The following is a 9830-nucleotide window of genomic DNA, read 5'->3' on the forward strand; positions in this document are numbered from 1 at the left end:
TGATTTTAGCGCTGCTCATCGTGGACTATATTGCTGTCATTGTTCATTTTAGTCAAACCATACAGTTTGAAAACGAGGCGCGGCTCCAACTAGAAAACAATGTTTTGATGCATTGGATGTGCTGAATGTGCATATTAAGGCAGTACAGGAGGAGGTGCACATTAATAATCCTCCAGGACTGTAACATGCTCATGTTTAACCCAAACAATGTGTCATGTGACTGACGTTGCTTCACATCCAGGTCGGAACACCTTCTCACCACAAACCAACCGCACCAGAGTTCCTTTGGAACCAGACTGTTTTTTTGGTGTGTTCACACCTGCACAAATGAACCACACTGAGGGGGCAAACCAAGTTGAGTTCGACTGAACCGAACGAAACAGGGCAGGTGTGAAAGCACCTTTAGCTTCCACGTCAGACTCCAGCCTGCTTGCTCAAACTGGAGGCGTGTTGACCGACATCTACTGCAGGTAATACACTGACTATAAATAAATACTCCATACGACCCCACTTCAAAGGATTCAAACTGTAAAACAAAGAACCTTTGAGTTTCCTTGTGATTTTTAAAGCTACTGTTAGGTTCAGTGAAAGGATGAGAGTTTCTGTGTTTTCTTACCACATGACATCTCAGCAGTTTCATTGACGCAGGCGTAGATGACCTCTCCCTCTGTCAGAACACACACAGGTCAGACATCATCATCACCATCATCATCATCATCATTAACTGGTCAGTGTTTTCTTGAGTCTCTTTGACCTTATTTTATTTATTTATTTTATTTATCATTATTATTATTATTATTATTATTATTATTATTATTATTTATACTATTTATTTAACCAGGAAGTCCGACTGAGACTGAAAATCTCTTCCATCATGGGCCTGGCTGAGGCAGCAGCCAATCAAGACACATTTAAAACACGTGATACAAAAATCCACAATAAAACAACAACTATTCAAACACATCAAGAAAAACAAGCACGTGTCTCTGTCACCACGTTCTTTATGACGCACTTATTTTGTATTTAGAGTCAAACTTCTCCAGGAAACTGAAACTTCTGATATTTTGATTTTAAACAGCATGAAGATTCATTTGTTATGAAACTGTGAGAAAGAACATTAAGTCAAAAGAGAAAAACATTAACACCAAACTCAAAGTCATCAGCTGTGTCTCAGGTCAGGGGCTGCAGCCTTCGAAGGCTGCGTCACATCGGTGCGACCAAGGCCGTCCAGTTTCGAAGGCTCCTTCAGATGCGGCAGAGGCATGCAGCCTTCTTTCCCACAATTTGGAGGATGCAAAGGATGAATATCCCTATCCCTATCCCAGGATGCATTGCGTACTGGTGTCGACTATATATTAAGTGAATTTTTAATTTAATTTTTTAATTTTATATACTTTATTAATCCCCGAGGGGAAATTCAATTTTTCACTCTGTTGTCAATTACACACAGGTCCGAACACACACATGCACAAACTGGACCTATACATGCACTAAGTGGAGAGATGTCAGAGTGGGCTGCCCATGACAGGTGCTCTGAGCGGTTGGGGGGTTCGGTGCCTTGCTCAGGCAGTGCCCAGGAGGTGAACTGGCACCTCTCCAGCTACCAGTCCACGCTCCATATTTTTGGTCCGGACGGGGACTCGAACAGGCGACCCTCCCAACCCAAGTCCCTATGGACTGAGCTACTGCCGCCCCCAAGTGAAGTTAACTAACAGTTGTTAACTAGCTAACGGTTAACTGTTGTTAACATTACGTTAGCTAAAAGCACACAGCTTAAACAATCTGAATTTAATAAGTTTACTTGAAAACGCTCCATAAGCCTGAAATATATCAGATGGCGGCGTCTCCAGCGGTGAATCATCTCCTCAAGTATTAAATTAAACATATAGCCTATTTAGGGCTAACTACCTTACTAGCTTACTTCTTCTTTCGTCAAGCGCAGCTGGTTGCTAGGTAACAGTAACTCCAACAGGCTGGGGCGAGAACAACTGGTGATGCAACCAGGAAATCCTCCGCAGACCAGACCGTTCCATTTCAGAGACCGTTCGGTTTGGCTGATGCAGTCTTCAAAGGATGCAGCCGACGTTGACCGCAAAGGCCACATCCTTCAAACGCTGCAGCACTTGAACTGAGACTCAGCTACTGATTCAAGAACATTTTTACAAATGTTGTAAACATGACCATGACTGATTAAAAACTTACCAGCAGCACGAGTGAAGTACCAAGCTGCAGCCAGCACTGAAAACACAAGTTCATCAGAGTTACAACTTTTATCAGTTTGACACTTTAACGCTGCAGCAATTCACAACATCAATATATGCAGATATCACAAATTAAATATTTCTACATTTGCACCCCGGTTCACTCCGGAGTCGTCGAAATCCAGCGCTTAAGCAGTGACTTACAGCCTCAGACACTGACGAAAAAAGCCATCCTTTATTGCATGAAATGCAATCAGTCACTGTTATAGTTTAACGGCGCTTGATGGCGTCAGGGTGAAACGCAGCAGGACAGGAACAAAAGTCAAGACGGCAAAAGTCCAAGCGGGGCGGGAGTGGTAATGGATGGGTCCAACAAACACCGACTTTCACCCAGGAGAGTGGTGTTCACGCCCGTAAGATTATAAAGCCAACTCGTTCTTTTTTCCAAAACCCAACCATGTGAGCTTGTTGTTGGAGGCAAACTGCTGCTGTGTGAACCTGCCGTGAAAACCTGTCTTTGGCTTGGAAGAAATAAGATCAGCTTTTATGCACACATATTTTTGAGGGCTCATGATTTAAAGAAGAAGCCAGAAAAGTTTCAGTTGTACTGGGAGGGGATGTTCGATGTCCTGATGCCATGGAGACAGGTGTATGATCTCATTTATGAAGTCACATTATCTTCAATGAAAAATTCTATACAAAATACTGCCGACAAGAAAAATGCTTTTTGCTCGGGGAATGGACCAGGATGGAAACTGTTGATTCTGTGAATCTGAAACTGAAGATATGTTGCATTTGTTTTGTGTCTGTCCTCACATGGCAACTTTTAGGACGACTAAAAAAAGATGGCGTGAAGTTTGATTATTTTATCCATGTGCCCTCAAACAATAATGCTCAGTGAACTGAGAAATGGTTGTTAGCATTCATTAAAACTGTTATATTATTAGGAAAGGATTTATTTTTGAATCAAATGTTTTCTTTCCTTCTTAAAACATTTCTTTCTGTTTGAAGACATCATTGCTACAAGGCAGGTGAAACTGAATGACCGATAATATTGACTATTGAGATCCAAGCCAGGTTCAGAAGAAGGCTGATAATGACATCATTATTTAGTTGTTTTCAGTTGTTTGTGTTGTTGTTGATTTGTTTTCTTGTGTATCCTTCCTTTTACTACTGTGTGTCTATGTCAGTGGTTTATGATGTGTTATAGTGTTGTTGTGTAATTTGTATTTGTATTGTTTAGCTGTCGATTGGGATGGAAATAAAAGCTGTTGTGAAGATCTGACTGCAGCTGACATACACAAACATCACAACCTGGGATCAGTTCATCTTTACTTCCTAAAAATTTTTTTTTTTGTAAATGTCAACATGTGTGGAAATGCCAAAAGATGAATGCCAGATGTTTTTGCCTAACAAGAGAGATCTAAATATGTACTATTAATAAAAATGAGCGACTTTGTTGAAAAATTTGAGAAACTTCTGACACTGAACATTTAAATAATCAGTGAGGAATCATGTGAACACTCCAGCATCAGCAAATTAAATACAGTTTGAACCATAAAGTAGAACAAGACAAAGAAATCACAGTTGTTTAAATTTCTTCTTTTTTCCCCTGTTCATGCGTCACAGTGTGGGACCACAGTGTTCAGGAGGTAAATCTACATCCTGACATTTATAATATACTACATAACAACTCTTATTTCCAGGCTTGAGTCTTGAACAGACTCAAAACTCAGATTCAGATTTAACAGTTTGCATTCTGAGAAAAGCCGCCAGGACGTCCAGGGTATAAAATATAAATGCTATAAATAAAAACCAAACACACACACAGTTATAAAACACTGCATGTCTGACTGAAGCAGATACTCACAGCCGAAGGCGACCAGCCTCAGTGGGACCATGTTGTTGTCTCTCAGCCTCCTCTTCTGTCGTCCACCTGCAGACACTCTGACAGTGAAAGCAGCATCTGGACGTCCAGGTATTTATGTGTCCGTCCTGACGGCAGACATGCCGACGCCTGTCCCGCCGACGCAGGCATGCGGGGCCTCCTGACCCAGATGTGATGAACATGTAAAACCCTGTGGAGCTGCAGGAGACAGATCTATAAAATCCACAGGTTTCAGGACCTTTAACACTTTCAGTCCCAGCTGCACCTCCGTGTTTCTCATTAACAGGCTTAAAGATGGAAGAGAAAACATCTGGATCTGTTATACAGGGGTGGAAACTCTGCAAACTAACAGGCCCAGATTTAATAAATGTGCATGTTTTAAAGAACCTATAGCTTTATTTATACAGCAGTGCATATACAAGGTGCATATAGGTGACTTTAATCTCTGTGACAGCTTAAATCCCAACACATCCTCACTGTGACCTCGTCACATGTCCACGTTTGGTCATGGACTTTCCACGTCCACATATGACGTCCAAGGTACCCTGGGTGTGTTGGTTGTTGACGTTCAGGGACGCCGTGTCAACTTCAGCCTGTTACATGCATTGTCTGTTTTCAAAATACACTTCTGTTTTCACAGGAAATGTACAGTTTGCATACAGTCTCTTTCAAAATAAAAGCACTACGTCAGTGTTGAATTGATGTTTCTTTCCTTCAACAACAAACGCACGTGGTTTGGTTTAGAAAAAAAGAACAGGGTTTGGCTTTAGAATCTTACAGGACGCGAGTACCGCTTTGTTGGACCCATCCAGGACCCCTCCTGCCTGTACCAGTCGTTAAATTATAGCAGCAATCGTCCGCGTATCATGCTGACATTAAGGAGCACTTTATTTCGTTAGTTTCTGGCGCTGCAAGACACTGCCCAAGCGCTGGATTTCGACGACTTCGGAGTGAGACCTGGCTCTAACAACAGACCACAGTGAGCAAACACTGACCCATTTTCCTAAAATCTTGGTTGGTTCTTACTGACCTGCAGCTCCCATAGAGGTCGAATAACTCCCCACGTCTCCAGTTTTTAAGGTGGGAAACAACCAAGCCAATCAGAGCTTTGTAGGCGGGATTAAAATTAAGACCTTTTTTTTTAATAGAGGAAAAATAACAACATGAAAATGATGATGATTGTGGATGAAATGTTTGCAGCTGTAAAATGACTTTCAGAAACAATAATTCTTAAAATGGAAAGAGACAGCTTTTAAACTTTCACCCCCTCACTCAACATATTCTAGTAGTGTCATTGTTACTGCCACAAAGACAAGCAGATTGCTTCCCGAGACTCTACAACAGTTTCTACTGTGACTTCAGTTGTTCCACGTCTGTCATTTCCTCTACTGGGGACAGTAACCGCAATGAACTTCCTCTTTGGTAACTAGGGATGGTTACCAATAGCTACCAGTGAAAACTAAGGGCTGCCCTCTTCCTGTTTTGGTCAAAGCACTTCCTTTTAGCCGTAAATGGAGCCTTTATTTCCCCAGGAGATCGTATCTGGTGGCAGAAAGAACTGCAGAATGAAAGCCAGGCTTATGGGGATCTGATCTAAACACAGATGGTGTCATTAATCTATAGCCATTACACTGTGCTGTCAACTTTTACCAGTCCCTCCAAAATTGTGTGGGCTGTTTTTGGGACTGTTTCTGCCTGAAATGCTGATTTTATCACAACTGTGATAGATGTTGTTGTTGTTGTTTACAGGCATTTTTTTGTAAAGAAGCTGCGAGGGCAAGTGAACATTGCAACAACAGTTGTGCAGGATTTGGAGCCTTTAATACACGCATGAAGTGTTTCCACAGAGTTAGAATCCACTTAAGGATGGTAGGGAGTTGGGGGGGCATAAACAGCTAATTACTGACAAACATATGTCATTGTTTGTTTATTCTCTGCAGTAATAAAAAAAAGCAAATGGCTGATAAATAAGCCTAACGCCTGCAGCATTCTTTTATACAACACAACAAAAACCTGCCTCAAATATCAGCGCAGCGTTTAATCAACTTGTCTCTGACTCGAGGTGATGTGTCGTGAAGGTCGTACTGATTGCACATGGGAGCCTGGAGGTGTATGTCAGAAATGATAATGACAACCTTTTGGAACAAAATGATTTGACTGACAGAACGACAGAAAATTTTCTTCACTATCACAATTCTACTTTTAAGATTTTGAGATTTTACAGCTGAACACAGAAACAAAATAATTATCTCTCCTTTTTCTTTAAGGAGTCAAAACCAAAGAGAAATGCTGAGGGATAATTACTGCTCAGGACCCACCACAACATCTAAAACTCTGAAAATGTCCCAACATGCATCAGCAGCTTTCTGAAGAAGTCCAGGTGGCGGCCTCAGGCTCATAAATACCAAAGTCCTCTGCAGCAGCAGCTCAGCAACAGGAGGCCAACGTCATTATGAGCTTACATAACTGACGACAGCTTTTTAACTCACACGCAAGTTCACGTTTTATGATTTAACTTTAATGATCTGTGAACAGTTAAGAGTTGTGTTTTTAATGAATATTTGTATGCGTTTCATGTATGTGGAGCGTCATAGGTTCACTCATTCTTGATCACTGAGACAAAACATTATTCTGTGTTCATTTTTTAAATTTTAATTCTTCAATTTAGCTGTGAACATATTTTTTAAAAGATCAAAGTCTTGAAGGTTAAACCCTTTAATCTGCCAACCTCCAAGACTTGAATTTTGTTGACTCCATCAGGCACTGAAAACGTCACAGCGTTACAAAATATGAAGGAAAGGTTGAATGATTTTTGTTAAATTAAATACAAGATTATTTAATCAGCTGTATGGGGAGTTGACCTGTTATGGTTGAGAGACACCAGATAGCAATATTATTTAATGAATTTATCAAAAAATAGAAAGTATACCAGGAGCAGCATTCACGCCTTTATAGAAACTACATATTTACAGCGATGTTAACAGTACATACTGTTAGTTTTAGATTTTGACAACTTTTAACACTTTTGTTTCTTTTTGTTGTTTGAAGTTGTTAATTTTTGTTTGGGACGAGGCTGTTTTCAGGCAAAGGGCAAATTTAAAGTTTTAAAAAATAAAATATGATCAAAACATTTTATAAATCAGATTTATTTTATTTCTTTAAAAATACATTTTTAGCCCAGAAGAGGGAATCGGCTTCAACAGAAAACTACACCAGCTGTTTGGTTATTTAAAATCATCTTTGTGAAGAGGAAGTCAGATGAAATATTTTAACTGATGATGATCATATGCATTTAATTCTAACATTCTAACGATTCACAATATACAGCATATGGCCTGGTAAACATATCATCCTAAATATCAGAATGTGCTCAGAGTCAAGTTTTAAAAAGTAATATGTAAAACATCTATTTGTAAATGAGACCCTCAAACAAACAGGTTGCTCCTTAACTTCACAGTAACACCTCCAGTGTTTGTAGCTTTAAGAATACTTTTTGGCTGCTGGGAGACTTCTGTTTTTTTAAACCTTACCCCGTGACTATTTTTTACTTTCACTTTCACCGATGACTGTGTCGCAGCATGGATGGAAGCAGGTGAGTGAAGTAGACTTAAACTAAACAAAGAAAAATAAGAGTAATTTAAGTTAGAGTGGTCCGTCAGAGCTGCTGATGGATTTGCAGTGAGTTGCATGTGTAGTATAGTATTTATAACCAGTCAAGTTAACAATGTCTGAAGCGGAAACAGACAATGCCCATCCAACAGTCTGCAAGAAATGTGATGATTTTTGTTTCTGTCTGAACTGAGAGCTCCTGATATGTTTCACCTCTAAAATCTCTCTGAAATGAGATTAAGGAGACGACTGTGACAAATGTTAAAGTCACTTTTTGGCTTAAGTGAATTGTCGAGACAACAGCAGACAGGTTTTCATAGAGTAGTGTCATGTATTGGGTTACGTAGGTCACATGGGGAGAAAAACAGGAGGAGAATGAATGACCGCAGCCCGGAGGCCTGCAAGGCAGACTTCAAGTGTTACTGTCGGTTTGGACAATAAAGCAAGTAAAATCAAGTAAAAGAAGAAGCTTCATGTCATGATTAGGTTCGGAATGCACTGTCTTATTGAGTATTAAGATGGGCACACAACAAGTAGTATGCAGCAGTGTTACATGAGACTCTGCCTGAACTTGTTTTGGCTCCTTTTCATTACGCTGAAAGAAGGAAACATCTTTATTACATTTACATCACAGAGCAGTGTTGGGGAGGTTACTTTTGAAATGTAATAGACTTGAGCAGGGGTGGTAAGCTTTACAATCAAAAGAGCCATTTTGGCCAAAAAATTAAATAAATTATCTGTCTGGAGCCGCAAAACACATTTCAGCTTTACAATGTAAGTAACAGCCTATCTGCATGTTATTCACAAAAGCCAATGTGCAGCTTTCAAATCTCCCGACTACTGTGACACTTCAGAACAAGAGCATAGAGTGTGTTTCATCTTACAAATACCTGGGCATTAGTTGTTAGTTTTCCTTTTAAGAAACACATTGCACTACTTGGGAAAAGGCTGAAGCTGAAATTGGGTTTTTATTTTAGAAATAGAAACTGCTTCTCATTCTTGGCCAAAGAAAAAGACTGGTTTGTGATTGTTTGCTCATGTGGACTGAAGTCTGGGTAACATGTTTGCATTCTCCTTCCTTAATCACTGAATCATCAAAATCCGACACGTGGGCAGTGACTTGCGGCGTCAGCAACCATCGAACATAGGCATCCTTCACATCGGTGTGATGTGTGGCTGGTTGCTGTTATAGTTTAACTGCGCTAGGCGGTGTCAGGGGAAAACGCAGCAGGACAACAGTCCTAGTGGGGCAGGTGGGAGAGGTGGTGGATGGGTCCAACAAACACAGACTGTCATCCAAGAGAGTGGTGTTCATATCCTGTGAGATTCTAAAGCCAAACCCTGTTGTTTTTTCTAAACCTAACCACTTGTTTTTGTTGCTTAAACCCCACCGTGTGTGTTTGTTGTTGAAGGAAAATAAACGTCAGTTTGCGGTGTTGTACCAACAGTGTCCCAGAACGTCAACAACCAACACACTCAGGGTACCTTGCATGTCGTATGTGGACGTGGAAAGTCCATGACCAAACGTGGACATGTGACGAGGTCACAGTGAGGATGTGTTGTCTTGACTGTGCTTGATTATGGGATGTATTATATATAAATGCACCCTCCCAGTCTTTGCATGCTCGGATTGGCTGGCTCTCCTTACAATTTTTAAAAATTTTCATTGGCATTCTCTTGTTTATGAAGCTATTCTTGACCTACATCCAGCTTATTTATGTGTGTACATTTCACAAAAAATTGAAAATGGCTCTGCTCTCTTTTCTCCGAATTTTTTTATTGTCTGTATCGAGGGTTCACACAGAGTTTGGCAAGCGAGCATTTGTGTATGCAGCTCCTCGTCTGTGGAATCATCTGCAGAATCATGTGTAGTTGCTGTTTTCTGCATGAAGATCAGCTCTGCACTCAGGATTTCAGCTAAATAGGCTATATGATGTTTGTTAAGGTTGCTTAGCAACCTCAAATGCAACCTACCACTGCACTTTTGAAAGCTGGCACAAGTAGGCACAAGAGTAGCTCTGAGCGCCCAACCTCGAGTTTTTCAAGTGGTTAAAGATGTGTACAGTCCCTAATCTCCAGGGCTGGTACCTGCGGTTATTCCACAGGCTAGTTAATAACATGTCGGGCAGGAA

At 40.6% G+C, this 9830-nt stretch overlaps 2 protein-coding genes and 1 long non-coding RNA gene across 3 annotated transcripts in view; 2 read left to right on the plus strand and 1 right to left on the minus strand.

The window, feature by feature from the left end:
• Window positions 1–9830, plus strand: part of LOC126394935 (protein mono-ADP-ribosyltransferase PARP14) — a 118703-nt gene that overhangs the window by 31991 nt on the left and 76882 nt on the right. The window lies entirely within an intron of this gene.
• Window positions 626–4215, minus strand: LOC126393890 (uncharacterized). The gene is made up of 3 exons (XR_007570313.1): window positions 4072–4215; window positions 2203–2238; window positions 626–667 (listed from the first exon to the last, which is right to left on the minus strand). It is a non-coding gene; the product is annotated as an uncharacterized LOC126393890 (long non-coding RNA).
• The window catches only part of LOC126393887 (GTPase IMAP family member 8-like), an 18579-nt gene continuing 16385 nt past the window's right edge, over window positions 7637–9830 (plus strand). The window contains exon 1 of the mRNA XM_050050293.1: window positions 7637–7681. The gene's annotated coding sequence lies outside the window, so the exon portion shown is untranslated. The remainder of the gene's footprint in view (window positions 7682–9830) is intronic.

Source organism: Epinephelus moara, chromosome 8 (assembly GCF_006386435.1).
Source record: "Epinephelus moara isolate mb chromosome 8, YSFRI_EMoa_1.0, whole genome shotgun sequence".
In the NCBI taxonomy this organism is placed as follows: Eukaryota; Metazoa; Chordata; class Actinopteri; order Perciformes; family Serranidae; genus Epinephelus; species Epinephelus moara.